Genomic DNA, 16,992 nt, shown 5'->3' on the forward strand with positions numbered 1-16,992 from the left:
AGGGCTGGGGATATGGCCTAGTGGCAAGAGTGCCTGCCTCATATACATGAGGCCCTGGGTTCGATTCCCCAGCACCACATATACAGAAAATGGCAAGAAGTGGCGCTGTGGCTCAAGTGGCAGAGTGCTAGCCTTGAGCAAAAAGAAGCCAGGGACAGTGCTCAGGCCCTGAGTCCAAGCCCCAGGACTGGAAAAAAATAAAAAATAAAAAAAATAAAAATAAATATAAATGTGCAGGCGCCAGCGACCACCCAGGCAGATAGCGGTACAGCGTCCCAAATCCGTACTATTTGTGTGTCTACGTAACATTTGCCAGTCACCCATCACAGAAGCAGTTTTCAGAAAACATGTAGCTGACCAAAATGTTTCAGATAATTGGGCCATTGACAGCGGTGTTGTTTCCGACTAGAACGTGGGTCGTGCCCCAGATCCAAGAGCTATGAGCTGCCGAAGATTTCATGACATTACCACAGCCCATAAGGCAAGACAGGTCACCAAAGACGACTTTGCTACATTCGAATACATGCTGTCTATGGATGAAAGCAATATGAGATATTTGAAAAGAATAAGTAATCAAGTTAAAAACTGCAAAGCTAAAATTGAACTACTTGGGAGCTATGATCCACAAAAACAACTCATGATTGAAGATCCCTATTATGGAAACAACTCCGACTTTGAGCTGGTCTATCAGCAGTCCCTCCGGTGTTGCAAGGCCTTCCTAGAGAAGGCCCACTAGGTTAGCACTGCCCACAGCCAAGCCAACAACTCACCCACTAGTCCTGTGCCTAAGTGTAGAAGCTTTCCTTAGCCCCAGCCCCTGTTGTTTCTTCAGCTGACTTACTCTTAAACATAATTGTAGGTGACAAATTAGTTTTATTTAACCAAGAAGTTAAATGACTTCTCATTTTCTCCTGATTACCAAACAGTGGAACAAGGAAACAGGGAAGAACAAAATACAACCCTGTGAAGTAATAATGACCTGAGCTCAAGAAGACCTGGACAGTGTGGTCTACTTGGCATGTTGCATGACTAGCACTGCCCAGTACACCTGCTTACCTTGTACCTTGCTGACCTGGGCTCTTATAGAGTCACAATAGCTCTACTGATAGCAGCTCCTCTGCTCTCAGAAATGTTTTAACTCAGTTTACTCGTAGAGCACACTTGTATGTTTAAGATAGAAGCAAGGAATGGTGGTGACTGTAAATCCAGCACTAGGGAGGATGAGGCAGGAGGATCATAAGTTCAAGGCCAGCCTGGGCTATAACATGTCTCAAATTACAAAAAAACACAAAATAAGAGGAAGACTGGTGGAATAAATCTTTAGTATTCTTATTACTTGTTGCTTTGTATTTAGTTTATTTCACGGGGGTCAGCTTATTTGTTCCAATTTGAGCCACTTTGACTTTAAGAATTGAATTCTATATTGGAAGTACACTTGTATGCAAGTAACCTTCAGTCAGTGGAGAGAATGTTTTCCATACACATGCAACTCTAGTGTCCAATCAAAATTGACCAGCCATGAAGTTTTAAAAATTGCAGAGTGCCATTAGGTTGGTGTGCAGTAATGATATGTTTGTAACTATTCTTTCATCAGCATTTAGTAACTTCCAGGCAAACAGGTACCTTTGGTGTACCATCAATTAGCTCACCTCAAATTATAAGGATATTTCAGAAAATATTATTTTCAAAATAAACAACTATGGAGTTATGTAGGATAAAAAATAAATAAATGTGTGTAAGACATATATGATAAAAAAATGAAAAATTTTTTTGCCAATCCTGGAGCTTGAAGTCAGGGTCTAGGCACTGTCCCTGAGCTTCTTTTGCTCAAGGGTACTACTCTAACACTTGAGCCACAGCACCAGTTCCTGCTTTTTCTGTGTATATGGTACTGAGGAATCAAACGCAGGGTTTCATGAATGCTAGGGGGACATCCTACCATTAACCCACATTCCCACCCCAAAAAATCTTTCTGTGCTGGTCAGGGGCTTGAACTGAGGCATAAGCACAGGCTGGTGACATCATGGGTGGCACCTGCAGGGAGGCATGTGCATCAGCAGCGCCCTGACCCCTGACCCCAACCCCGCAAACCTCACCCCGACCCAATCCAACCGCCATGACCCAATCCAACCCCGACCCCTAACCCAGGCCCCAGGATGGACATGAAAGGAACAGAGGCCAGGGGCCTGGGCAAGGCATGAGTTCTCCAGAGCAGGTTATAATCGGGGCCATCCACAGTGTTCTACCTTGGGCTATAGAGCCAGAACCTCTATTCAGGATTCCAAGCTTCCAGGCTCTACACATTTTATTCTGACACTCTGTGCATTTTCTCTTCAAAATGCCTAAAAAGGCTGGAAATCATGAAAACCAAAGGCGGCATAAAAATAACCAGGGCTAAGAGATGAGGTACTTGCCTAACTTGTGGAAGGCCCTGGAACACAGTACCACTGGAACTCACGAAACAGTGAAATACTTTTGTATACCTAATAAAATATGGCTCACTCCTGTCATCCTAGCTACTCAGGAGGCTGAGACAAGAGGATCCAGGTTCAAAACCAGCTCAGGCAAGAAAGTTCATAACACTTATCTCCAGTGACCCACTAGAAAACCAGAAGTGGCGCTGTGGCTCAATTGGTAGAGCACTAGCGTTCTGCTGAGGAGCTAAAGGACAGCACCAGGCCGAGAGTTCAAGCCCCACAGCCAGCAAAAAAAAAAAATACTTTAAATAAAAAATAAATGTGTGTAAGAACTGTAAATATGATGATAAAATGAAAATCTTTTTTGTTGTTGTTATAGCTGTTTTTGCCAGTCATGGAGCTTGAACTCAGGGTCTGGGCACTGTTCCTGAGCTTTTGCTGAAGGCTAATACTCTTACCACTAGACCCACAGCCCTACTTCCTACTTTTTCTGTGTATGTGGTACGGAAGAATAAAACACAGGGTTTCATGACTGCTAGAACACCCTACCACTAAGCCACATTCCCAGCCCCATGAAATCTTTTGGGGCTTTTGGGGCTTGTATGGGCACTCTACCACTTGAGCCACAGCTCTGCTTCTACTAAACGTTTTTTGTTGTTGATTGGTGATAAAGAACCTCATGAAAAAAAAAAAAAAAAAAAAAGAGCCTCATGAACTTTCCTACCAGGCTGGATTCGAACTACAATCAACAGATTTTGGCCTCCTGAGTACATAGGATTACAGGCATGTGGAAAAAACATTTTCAACACATCCCCTCCACCCTAACCTCTGTGCCCTATGCAAGACCTAGATTGAGGTGTATATTCTCCTAACCAAGATTTGTTGGGGTCCACTGAGGGCATCCTACATTGGACTGGACACCTAGATCCAACACCTACCATTCCAATCCTCAACACTTAGGCCTCTCCTCTGTTGAGTGGGATCAGAGCATGGCTGATGGAAGGAAAAACAGGAAAAGGCCATTTAGACCACACTTTCTGCTCCTGCCTTCTGCTACCTCCATCCAGCTCCTAATGGGACAGATCTCACACCAGGCCTGGGGGCAGTGATGGGACACGACTCAGTATAAAGGTGCTTGCCTGGCTGGCGAGGCATGCTCCAAAAACTAGACAAAATACCTCGGTATGCCAAGTAAAATGTGGAATAAACAAGACAGGCAGGCTGACCTTCTCCACACACTTTCACAAATACTCCCACAACCATGCCCTGAGCCTGCTCAGACTGAAAGCACCATCTAAAGTCTCTGCAGTGACTGGGAGGTGAATCCAGAAGCCTGGTTTGGGCATGTTATAATGTAAATTATCAGAGAAACTACATTTTGAAGGATCAAATCTTGGAGTCTTTATAAGAATGCTAGCAGTCTATGGGCAGCCAATTGTTACAAAGGACTGCTGCCCCCAAATATATTTATCACTGTTAGGAAACAGGCCAGAGAAGAAAGAAAAAACAAAAACTATACTAACAAACCAACTGAGCTCCAAGAGCTGATTTGGGACACCATATTGACCAGAGATAAGCCAGGAGACAAACAGGATGCAAACACGGAGATGTGTGGTATGGTGTAATGGCACCTGTGCTTGTCTGGGCCTAAATAAGGTAAAGTCAGGGGACAGGGTAATAGGAAGCTCCTATTCCCAAGCACTGGACTGACAGGTTCAGTAACCTATAAGGGAAGTGCTCACCCCTGTCTCCAGGAATTCAGGCACAACCATCACCTGGGGGTCAGAATTCCCTCTAACATGAAGAAGAGATGCCATACCCTACAATTCAACATGTGTGTGGCCAAGATGGCGCCAGCAAGACCTGACCTCCTTAATTGAGGGCTTAGCCACCCTGAAGCCACTGTAGGAAGGGCACAAATGAACAAACAAGAGAGGAAGGCCACACTTCTCCACACAAAATCACACCCCACACCCATGTTCTGGGCCTGAAAGTAAAAGCTAAAAGCTCGACAATGACTAGAGCCAGCTTCAGAGGCCTGATTTGGGGACTGGCCTCACCAAACCACTTTAGGAGAAGCAAACTGTATTTCTCCACACTGTCCCTCACCTGTATCCATGCCCTGGGCCTGCCTAGACTGAAAATGCCAGCTAAAAGCCAGCTCCAGAAGCCTGGTTTGGGGACTGGCCTCACCAAAGCCACTTCAGGAAGGACACAAACCAACACAGAGAGGCAGGCAGGAAGGCAATAAAAACCAACACCCATGCCATGGACCTGCCAGGACTGAAAGCACTGGCTAAAAGCTCTGCACTGACTGGGAGCAATATCCAGAAGACTGGTTTGAGGCATAGCCTCACCGAAGCTCCTCCACACACTTTCACAAGCACCCCACAACCATAGCCTGGGCCTGCCAAGACTGAAAGCCAGCTAAATGCTCGGCACTGACTGGAATCCGGCTCTGGAGGCCTGGTTTGAGGTGTAGCCTTACCAAAGCCACTTGAGGAAGGGCCCAAAGGAGCAAACAGGAGAGGCAGGCCATGCTTCTCCACACACATTCACAAGAACCCCATACCCATGCCGTGGACCCCACCTGCCAGGAAGCTTCTTGGCTTACTTACTTCTGCTTGCCTTCTGGAGTTGCCTTGGTGGACCTGGGTCCAGCCTTTTCCACACACAAGCAGCATCTGCACACGCAGTCCTCCAGGCTTCCCCACACAGAAAAGCGGCTGATGCCTGATAGGACAGGTGTACGAAGGCCAACCCACCAGCAAACCACAGTGAGCCTGACCAGCTTTGTAGGCCTGACCCAACTAGAGGACCCGCAGAGAAAGGAGCTCTTCCTAGCCTCCTGGCATGTCTATTTGTTCCAGGCAGAAGGGACCTAAACTAATCCAGTGCCCAAGCCACACCCCTTGACCTCTCACTTCCTCCACTTGCCCCTCCCTTCTCCTTCCATGTTGCCCCATAAGCCCAGTCCTTTCACTTCTCATTTCCTTGCCCTCACCCCTCCCCTCTCCTGCAGTGATGACCCACAAGCCTCACCCCTGCACCTCAGGCACAACTCCTCTACCCACTTTCACAGCCAGCCTCAACCATTGCCTGGTCCTGCCAAGACTGAAAACCACAGCTAAAAGGATCGGCACTGAAGAAGCCAGCTCCGGAGGCCTGCTTTGAGGCCTAGCCTCAACCAAAGCCACTTCAGGAAGGGCACAAACAAGCAAACAGGAAGGAGAGGCCGAACTCCTCCTCACACTTTCACACCCACCCCACAACCGTGGCCTGGGCCTGCCAAGACTAAAAGCACCAGCTAAAATCTCTGCACTGACTTGAAGCCGGCTCCAGAGGCCTGGTTTGAGGCCTAGCCTCACCAAAGCCACTTCAGGAAGGGCACAAACAAGCAAACAGGAGAGGCAGGCCGCGATCCTCTACACACTTTCACAAACACCACACAACCACAGCCTGGGCCTGCCAAGACTGAAACCACCAGATAAAGGATAGGCAGACACTGACTGCAAGCTGGGTCCGGAGGCCTGGTTTGATGCCTAGCCTCACCCAAGCCACTTCAGGAAGGACACAAACAAGTAAACAGGAGGGGCAGGCCACGATTCTCCACACACTCTCACACCCACCCAACAACCGTGGCCTGGGCCTGCCAAGACTAAAAGCACCAACTAAAAGCTCGGCACTGACTCAAGGCCGGGTCCAGAGGCCTGGTTTTAGGCATAGCCTCACCAAAGCCACATCAGGAAGGGGACAAACAAGCAAGCGGGAGAAGCAGGCCATACTTCTCCACACACTTTCTCAGCTCCCCACACCCATGCCCTGAGCCCCACTGCCACAAAGCTCTACTTGTCTTCCAGAGTTGCCTCAAAGTCAGCTTGGTGCACCTGGGTCAGGCCTTCGCCACACACAAGCCGCATCTGCCAATGGTCCGTGTTCCTCCAGGTTTCCCCACACAAACAAGGGTATGGTGTCTGATAGGACAGGAGTACAGAGGCCCAGACCCACCACCAAACCACAGTGAGCCTGACAGGTTGTAGCCCCAAACCCAAAGATGGGGGCTACTGGCAGGACTACTAGTCCCAGGCAGAACCAAAATAAACCAGTCCACTGCCAGGGCCACGGCCCTTACTTCTCACTTCCTCCTGCTTTCTCTGCCCCTCTTGTGCTGTAAGGCCCCATAAGTCCTGCCCCTGCACCTCTAGCTTCCTTGCCCTTGCCCCTCCCCTCTCTAGCTGTGATGGCCATAAGCTCCAGCCCTGCACCTCTAGCTTCCTGGCTCTTGCAATGCCTCTCTTGTGCTCTGACACCCCATAAGCCTCGACCCTGCACCTCTAGCTTCCTGAGGCCCCACCTGCGGACCTGCTGCCCTGCCTGCCTAGCAGAAGGCCTTTGCTCCAACCCAGGGCCTGGTGCACAAGCCTTCAGGGTCTCTCCTGCACCTAGAACTATCAACCAACTGGCACAAGCAGGCTTAAGGGGACACCTGCTAGGGACAGCGGCTAGGGGCATCACATGGCAACTTCCATTTATCCCAGATTACTGTCACAATCAGACTTGGCAGATAAGGGGGCCAGGGGAGGGAGAACAGAGAGAAGGACAGACAAGACCAGAGATCAAAACAAAACAAGAATAAACAGGCTGGGGTTTTATTGATGTTTACTTATTATTCCATTTTCCAGGTAGAAGGGGGAAATACCTTTGTTATCACATGGGTCTCTGTTAGACCTTTACAGAAATCTAATTGGTGAAGGATGAATTTAAATTAAAACATTCAAACTTCTCCTGACTTCATCAACCAGTATTTCCTTCAAAAATTTAAAGCGGGGAAGCAGGCAAACAGCCATGGAAAACAATGGCCAGGAATTCATAGGCAACAAGTGCTATCTTCACAAAAAGCTTCAATCCAAGATTAGTTTATTTGTAGCTTCATGATCCCTCATAAACTACAAAAACGAATTAAAAACCTGTACTCTCCCTCTCCCTCCCTGCCTTCTTGCTTCCCTCACTCTGACCTCATCCCTGCTTGCCTGAATAATACTATAGAAACAGAGTAAAGAGATCTTTAAAGATGAAATTCATGCTGGAAAACACAGAGACAAAATCACACACAGACACACACACACACACACACACACACACACACACACACACACACTTAGACAAAATGAAGAAAGAATATGGGCTGAAACTCAAGCAGTGCAGCACAATCTTCAGTAGAAAAGCGAAAGAACAGCACCCAAGTCCTAAATTCAATCCCTATTAACAGCGCGCACACACAAACACACACACACACAACTAAGGAAAAAAACACTTCCACACATACATGTCACACCTGTCATTTCCCAAGTAAACAGCAGAGGGCGCCCTAGCACTTGGGACAGCACCACAGAGCCCAACTCTGACTATGTATGGACAATTTCCATAGGTTCCTACTGATATTCTCTTGGGTGCCTTCTCACTGAAGCACTGAGGGAGTCATTGAGCATAGGGCAGAGTCCAACTATTGGAGAAATACTTAAAGGTAGAACAAATGGGTCACAGCATAAGATATCTGTTTTTGATGCTGTTAGGGTGGAAAATGCAGTTAACCCCAACAGTTGGGAAGCTGAGGCCGAAGACTACAAGTTAGAGACCGGCCTGGTCTATTGCAGCAATACAACGTCTGGAGAAAGAAAAAACAGAAGGGGAGGAGAGAAGAGAGGGAAAGAGGAGAGGAGAGAGCCACTGTTTTCTTCAGCATACTAATTCATAAAAGCGGCTGGTCTAGAAGAATCCAACATCAACTGTATTCTGCATGGTAACATTCCAACACTTACTAAAATAAAGCCAATCCTAGAAATAATGAACCACTAAAAATGTCCCTAAGAATCAACATCAACACAAGGGATTTGAACATATAAATCAGAAAAAGAATAAACAGTCAACGTGTGCCACTGTTGACAAATAAATGACATACAATTTATGGAGATTCAACAGTTACTTGCATCTCCTTCCCTGTTCACAGGTATGGACCATGTGTCTCTCAGGTTATTCTTTGGTCTGTTGTTTTGTTGTTGTCCATAGCGGGCTGTCCTTGAGACAGTGCCACTTCTGGTTTTCTGGCATTTAATTGGAGATAAGGGACTCAAGGACATTCCTGCCTGGGCTGGCTTTGAGCCATAATCCTCAGATCTCGGCCTCCTGAGTAGCAAGGATTACTGGTGCCTGGCTCTATTCTTGATTTATTGACACTCTGGACTTAGGAATTAATTTTTGCAGCTTAGATTTGGATTCTGAGGAGGTTGATACTGATTTCCTTTAAAGGATTTCAATTTATCAAGACTTTCTGTTAAAGACTTGTGGATTTTCTGTCACCCCTGATAACACCTACTAATCTCCAGGGTTCAGTCTTATCCAGCCCAAGCATCATGGTGGCCATTCCAGCCTGAGTCTACAGTGCTCAGTGCATGCCTGGGACACCCCATTCTACCCTCAGACAACCCTCGTGTTAATCAAGGGAGGCCCATGCTTCTGTTGCTTCAATGGCGACAGCGTCTGATCCTCAGATGTGCCTAAAGTGTCATCTCAAAACCAAAGACTGGGGCTGAGAATGTGGCTTAGTGGTAGAGTGCTTGCCTAGCACGCATGAAGCCTTGAGTTCGACTCCTCAGTACCACATAAACAGAAAAGCCGGGAAATGGTGCTGTGGTTAAAGTGGTACAGTGCTACCATGAATCAAAAAGAAGCTCAGGGACAGCTCCCAGGCCAAGTTCAAGTACCAGGAGTAAACATCCAGTCCACATAGCATCCTTTATGGCTAAAATGTATGTTTTGCCAAGTCTCATTCTGCATCCTGCCTCATAGAAGCAATTGAGGCCCCAAGTATCTGTGTGGCTACTTAGGTGGAATTCGTGTCTGAAACTGCGCACAAATGAGCATAAGGGATAGCTCCCAGGGTTTGAGAGGCCATTTGCCTGGTGACACCATGGCACTACTTCGGCATAGTTTTCAAATCCCTCCATCGCCCAGTACTACCTTGCAGCATGGACAGCCAGGGTCTGGGTGCTTCAGTCCCAGCGACACTGATTGCTGAGCTACTAAGTTAAACCCAGTGGCCATCTTTTCATATCAGGTCCTTGTCACCTTCTCCCTGATGCCTCCTCATATGATTGTGATTCAATGATTAGAGGGTCTTAGAACGTTGACCTACAGTGATACCAACTTCACAATGTTTTTTGAATGGGTGTCACTTCTTCAAGGGAGGGGATGTCATTCAAGCCACTTTTCTGCATTGGGCCATACTTCCAGATACTACACTCAAAATTCCAAGTGTATGTTCTCCATGTTTTCTTCAGATACTAGACACATTTTACCATCAAAGTACTTACAGTCAGAAGAAATCAACAGGCACCAAAGGATGGCCATGCTGGAACTACTCCCCAGGGAAGCAGGATCCTATACAGGTGACAGGGGAAGAACAAAACAAAGTCACACAGAAGTTCCTTACTAGAAAACTTGAATAAAACCAGTCTTAAGGAAATGACTGGGTTATATTAAAGGGGTGAGGTTCAGTGTTGAGTTGCTTGCCTAGGTCGTGGGAAGCCCTGAAACACAATAAATTTCAAATTCACCAAAAAAAATTTTTAAATGCCTTGGTATGCTGAACAAAATGTGTGTAAGACCTATGTAATAAAAATATTTTCCACACAGCCCCTCATCCCCTAACCCACAATCACAGAGCAAGACATGACCAAAAGCAGAACTTAATGTATAGCAAAGACTCAGAGGCTTGGGCAGAGGCCTAGGGTCACTAAAGTTGTTCTGATCAGCACCAACCTACCAAGCAGTAAAAGATAAGCTGCCCTTACTCACACATGCCTTCATCTCCTTCTCGAGGCCCCAGGATGGATATGAAAGTATAAATGAAAACTTGACACAGACTTGAACAGAGGCCAGGGGCCTGGGCAAGGCATGAGTTCACCAAAGCAGGTTCTAATGGGAGCCATCCACTATGTCCTACCTTGAGCTATAGAGCCAGAACCTCTACTCAGAATTCCAAGCTTCCAGGCTCTACACATTTTATTCTGACACTCTGTGCACTCAGTGCATTTTGTCTTCAAAATGCCTACAAAGGCTGGAAATCATGGAAACCACAGGCGGCCCAGGGCTAAGAGCTGAGGCACTTGCCTAGCTTGTGGAAGGCCCTGGAACACAATACCACTGGAAATCACTAAAAAGAAAGTTAAATACTTTTGCATGCCTAACAAAATGTGGCTCACTCCTGTCATCCTAGCTACTCAGGAGGCTGAGACCAGAGGATCCAGGTTCAAAGCCAGCTCAGGCAGGAAAGTTAATAAGACTGTTATTTCCAATGACCCACTAGAAAACAGAAGTGGTGCTGTGGCTCAGACAAGTCTTCAGTTGAAGACCTTGAGGACAGAACCCAGGCACAGAGTTCACAATCCACATTTGGCAAAGAAAAAAATTTTAAATAAATAAAAATTAAAAATAAATGTGCAGGCGCCAGCGACCACCCAGGCAGATAGCGGTACAGAGTCCCAAATCCGTACTATTTGTGTATCTAGGTAACATTTGCTGGTCACCCATGACAGAAGCAGTTTTCAGAAAACATGTAGTTGACCAAAATGTTTCAGATAATTGGACCACTGATAGCGGTGTTGTTTCTGACTAGAACGTGGGTCATGCCACAGATCCAAGAGCTATGAGCTGCCTAACAAATCATGACATTAGCACAGCCCATAAGGCAAGACAGGTCACCAAAGACGACTTTGCTACATTCGAATACATGCTGTCTATGGATGAAAGCAATCAGAGAGATTTGAAAACAATAAGTAATCAAGTTAAAAACTGCAAAGCTAAAATTGAACTACTTGGGAGCTATGATCCACAAAAACAACTCAAGATTGAAGATCCCTATTATGGAAATGACTCCGACTTTGAGCTGGTCTATCAGCAGTCCCTCCGGTGTTGCAAGGCCTTCCTAGAGAAGGCCCACTAGAGTGTTAGCACTGCCCACAGCCAAGCCAACAACTCACCCATTAGTCCTGTGCATAAGTGTAGAAGCTTTCCTTAGCCCCAGCCCCTGTTGTTTCTTCAGCTGACTTACTCTTAAACATAATTGTAGGTGACAAATTAGTTTTATTTAACCAAGAAGTTAAATGACTTCTCATTTTCTCCTGATTATAAAACACTGGAACAAGGAAACAGGGAAGAACAAAATACAACCCTGTGAAGTAATAATGACCTGAGCTCAAGAAGACCTGGACAGTGTGGTGTACTTGGCATGTTGCATGACTAGCACTGCCCAGTAAACCTGCTTACTTTGTACCTTGCTGACCTGGGCTCTTATAGAGTCACAACAGCTCTACTGATAGCAGCTCCTCTGCTCCCAGAAATGTTTTAACTCAGTTTACGCATAGAGCACACTTGTATGTTTAAGATAGAAGCAAGGAATGGTGGTGACTGTAAATCCAGGACTAGGGAGGATGAGGCAGGAGGATCATAAGTTCAAGGCCAGCCTGGGCTATAACATGCCTCAAATTACAAAAAAAAAAAAAAAAAAAAAAACACAAAATAAGAGGCAGACTGGTGGAATAAATCTTTAGTATTCTCACTACTTGTTGCTTTGTATTTAGTTTATTTAAAGGGGGTCAGCTTATTTATTCCAATTTGAGCCACTTTGACTTTAAGAATTGAATTCTATATTGGAAGTACACTTGTATGCAAGTAACCTTCAGTCAGTGGAGAGAATGTTTTCTATACACATGCAACTCAAGTGTCCAACCAAAATTGACCAGCCATGAAGTTTTAAAAATTGCAGAGTGCCATTAGGTTGGTGTGCAGTAATGATATGTTTGTAACTATTCTTTCATCAGCATTTAGTAACTTCCAGGGAAACACCTTTGGTGTACCATCAATTAGCTCACCTCAAATTATAAGGATATTTCAGAAAATATTATTTTCATAATAAACAACTATGGAGTTATGTAGGATAAAAAATAAATAAATGTGTGTAAGACATATATGATAAAAAAATGAAAAATTTTTTTGCCAATCCTGGAGCTTGAAGTCAGGGTCTAGGCACTGTCCCTGAGCTTCTTTTGCTCAAGGGTACTACTCTAACACTTGAGCCACAGCACCAGTTCCTGCTTTTTCTGTGTATATGGTACTGAGGAATCAAACGCAGGGTTTCATGAATGCTAGGGGGACATCCTACCATTAACCCACATTCCCACCCCAAAAAATCTTTCTGTGCTGGTCAGGGGCTTGAACTGAGGCATAAGCACAGGCTGGTGACATCATGGGTGGCACCTGCAGGGAGGCATGTGCATCAGCAGCGCCCTGACCCCTGACCCCAACCCCGCAAACCTCACCCCGACCCAATCCAACCGCCATGACCCAATCCAACCCCGACCCCTAACCCAGGCCCCAGGATGGACATGAAAGGAACAGAGGCCAGGGGCCTGGGCAAGGCATGAGTTCTCCAGAGCAGGTTATAATCGGGGCCATCCACAGTGTTCTACCTTGGGCTATAGAGCCAGAACCTCTATTCAGGATTCCAAGCTTCCAGGCTCTACACATTTTATTCTGACACTCTGTGCATTTTCTCTTCAAAATGCCTAAAAAGGCTGGAAATCATGAAAACCAAAGGCGGCATAAAAATAACCAGGGCTAAGAGATGAGGTACTTGCCTAACTTGTGGAAGGCCCTGGAACACAGTACCACTGGAACTCACGAAACAGTGAAATACTTTTGTATACCTAATAAAATATGGCTCACTCCTGTCATCCTAGCTACTCAGGAGGCTGAGACAAGAGGATCCAGGTTCAAAACCAGCTCAGGCAAGAAAGTTCATAACACTTATCTCCAGTGACCCACTAGAAAACCAGAAGTGGCGCTGTGGCTCAATTGGTAGAGCACTAGCGTTCTGCTGAGGAGCTAAAGGACAGCACCAGGCCGAGAGTTCAAGCCCCACAGCCAGCAAAAAAAAAAAATATTTTAAATAAAAAATAAATGTGTGTAAGAACTGTAAATATGATGATAAAATGAAAATCTTTTTTGTTGTTGTTATAGCTGTTTTTGCCAGTCATGGAGCTTGAACTCAGGGTCTGGGCACTGTTCCTGAGCTTTTGCTGAAGGCTAATACTCTTACCACTAGACCCACAGCCCTACTTCCTACTTTTTCTGTGTATGTGGTACGGAAGAATAAAACACAGGGTTTCATGACTGCTAGAACACCCTACCACTAAGCCACATTCCCAGCCCCATGAAATCTTTTGGGGCTTTTGGGGCTTGTATGGGCACTCTACCACTTGAGCCACAGCTCTGCTTCTACTAAACGTTTTTTGTTGTTGATTGGTGATAAAGAACCTCATGAAAAAAAAAAAAAAAAAAAAAAGAGCCTCATGAACTTTCCTACCAGGCTGGATTCGAACTACAATCAACAGATTTTGGCCTCCTGAGTACATAGGATTACAGGCATGTGGAAAAAACATTTTCAACACATCCCCTCCACCCTAACCTCTGTGCCCTATGCAAGACCTAGATTGAGGTGTATATTCTCCTAACCAAGATTTGTTGGGGTCCACTGAGGCCATCCTACATTGGACTGGACACCTAGATCCAACACCTACCATTCCAATCCTCAACACTTAGGCCTCTCCTCTGTTGAGTGGGATCAGAGCCATGGCTGATAGAAGGAAAAACAAGAAAAAGCCATTTAGACCACACTTTCTGCTCCTGCCTTCTGCTACCTCCATCCAGCTCCTAATGAGACGGATCTCACGCCAGGCCTGGGGGCAGTGATGGCCCACTGAGACCACCACGGGACACGACTCAGTATAAAGGTGCTTGCTGGCTGGCAAAGCATGCTCCAAAAACTAGACAAAATACCTTGGTATGCCAAGTAAAATGTGTAATAAACAAGAGAGGCAGGCTGAACTTCACCACACACTTCCACAAATACCCCCACAACCATGCCCTGCACCTGCCTAGACTGGAATCACCATCTAAAGTCTCTGCAGTGACTGGGAGCTGGATCCAGAAACCTGGTTTGGGACTGTTATAACATAAATTATCAGAAAAACCACATTTTGAAGGATCAAATATTGGAGTCTTTATAAGAATGCTAGCAGTCTATAGGCAGCCAATGGTTACAAGGGCCAGCTGCCCCCAAATATACTTATCACTGTTAGGAAACAGGCCAGAGAGGAAAGAAAAAACAAAAACTAAACTAACAAACCAATTCAGCTCCAAGAGCTGATTTGGGACACCATGTTGACCAGAGATAAGCCAAGAGACAGGACACAGGATGCAAAGACGGAGATGTGTGGCATGGTATAAGGGCACCAGTGCTTGTCTGGGCCTAAATAAGGTAAAGTCAGGGGACAGGGTAATAGGAAGCTCCTAATACCAAGCATTGGACTGACAGGTTCAGTAACCTGCAAGGGAAGTGCTCACACCTGTCTCCAGGAATTCAGGCACAACCATCACCTGGGGGTCAGAATTCCCTCCCTCCATCCACCATGAAGAAGAGATGCCATACCCTACAATTCAACATGTGTGTGGCCAAGATGGCGCCAGCCAGACCTGACCTCCTTACTTCAGGGCTTAGGGACCCTGAAGCCACTACAAGAAGGGCACAAATGAACAAACAAGAGAGGAAAGCCACACTTCTCCACACACAACCACAAACACGCCACACCCATGTTCTGGGCCTGCATAGACTGAAAGTGCCAGCTAAAAGCTTGACAATGGCTGGGAGATGGCTCCAGAGGCCTGGTTTGGGAACTGGCCTCACCCAAGCCACTTCAGGAGAAGCAGGCCTTATTTCTCCACAGTGTCCCTCACCTGTATCCATGCCCTGGGCCTGCATAGAGTGAAATTGCCAGCTAAAAGCCACCTCCAGAAGCCTGGTTTGGGGACTGGCCTCACCAAAGCCACTTCAGGAAGGACACAAACACAGAGGGTCAGGCATGCAATAAAAACCAACACCCATGCCATGGGACTGCCAAGACTGATAGCACTGGCTAGAAGCTCTACACTGACTGGGAGCCAGCTCCAGAAGACTGGTTTGAGGCCTAGACTCACTGAAGCCAACAGGGTGGCAGGCCTCGCTCCTCCACACACTTTCACAAACATGTCTGGGCCTGCCAAGACTGAAAGCCAGCTAAATGCTCAGCACTGACTGGAAGCCGGATCTGGAGGCCTGGTTTGAGGCCTTAGGCTCACCGAGGCCACTTCAGGGAGGGCCCAAACGAGCAAACACGAGAGGCAGACCGCACTTCTCCACACACTTTCACAGACACCCAACAACCATGGCCTGGGCCTGCCAAGACTGAAAGCCCCAGCTAAAGGCTGGGCACTAATTGGAAGCTGGATCCAGAGGCCTAGTTTGAGGATTAGCCTTACCAGAGCCACAAACAAGCAAACATGAGAGACAGGCCACGCTTCTCCACACACTTTCACAAACACCCCACCATCATGCCCAGGGCCACACCTGGCAGGAAGCTTGGCTAGCTCTGCTTGTCTTCCATAGTTGCTTCAAGATCAGCCCAGTGCACCTGGGTCTGGCCTTCTTCTACACACGGTCAGCATTCCTCCAGGCTTCCCAACACAGAAAAGTTGCTGGTGCCAAATGGGATGGGTGTACGGAAGCCAAGCACAACCACCGATCACAGGAAGCAAGACCAGCTTTGTACACCCAAAGCCAACGATGGGACTCCCAGTGGAAGGAGCTTCTGGCAGGCCTGTTTGTTCCCCCCAGAAGTGACCTAAACCAGTTCAGTGTTCAGGCCACACCCCTTGACTTCTATCTTCCTCTTCCTTGCCCCTTCCCTTTTTTGCTGTGATGCCCCATAAGCACCTCTACCTTCCTGGGTCTTTCCCTGTCTCTCTCTCTCATGCTGGGATGCCCCCATAAGCATAGCTCCTTGACCTCCTCCACTTTACCCCTCCCCTCTCATACTGTGATGCCCAAATAAGCCCTGCAACTCTACCTTCCTAAATAAGGTAAAGTCAGGGGGCAGGGTAATAGGAAGCTGCTATTCCTAAGCCCTGAACTGACAGGTTCAGTCACCTATAAGTAAAGTGCTCACACCTGTCTCCAGAAACTCAGGCACAACCATCACCTGGGGGTCAGACTTCCCTCCCACCACCATTAAGACTAGATGCTAGGCCCTAAATTTCAACTTGTCTGTGACCAAGATGGCGCCGGCCAGACCTGACCTCCTTCCTGCGGGGCTTGGGCACCCTGAAGCCACCACAGGAAGGGCACAAGCAAGCAGGGAGGCAGGCCGCGCTCCCCAACACACTGTCACACTTACCCCACGCCCCGGGCCACACCTGACAGGAGGTTCCGCTTCCTTGGCTGCGCTCAGCTCATCTCCTGGAGTCGCCTCAAGGTCGGCAGGCGCAGTGCTCCCAGGCTGCTCTCGGTGGGCCTCGGCTCCGCAGACCCCGGCTCTCCTCCCGCCCACAGCTCGGCGGCCCGGCCTCCATTCTCCACAGGCCCCGGCTCACCTCCTGTCCTCTGTCCTCAGGCCCGGGGACTCCCTCTCCTCCCGCCCGCGGG

At 47.2% G+C, this 16,992-nt stretch overlaps 1 pseudogene; it reads left to right on the forward strand.

Annotated features, from left to right (window-relative positions):
* The first annotated feature begins 229 nt into the window (after positions 1-229).
* Positions 230-736, forward strand: LOC125345631 (annotated as a pseudogene).
* The last annotated feature ends 16,256 nt before the right edge of the window (positions 737-16,992 follow it).

Source organism: Perognathus longimembris, unplaced genomic scaffold (assembly GCF_023159225.1).
Source record: "Perognathus longimembris pacificus isolate PPM17 unplaced genomic scaffold, ASM2315922v1 HiC_scaffold_853, whole genome shotgun sequence".
NCBI classification, from domain to species: Eukaryota; Metazoa; Chordata; class Mammalia; order Rodentia; family Heteromyidae; genus Perognathus; species Perognathus longimembris.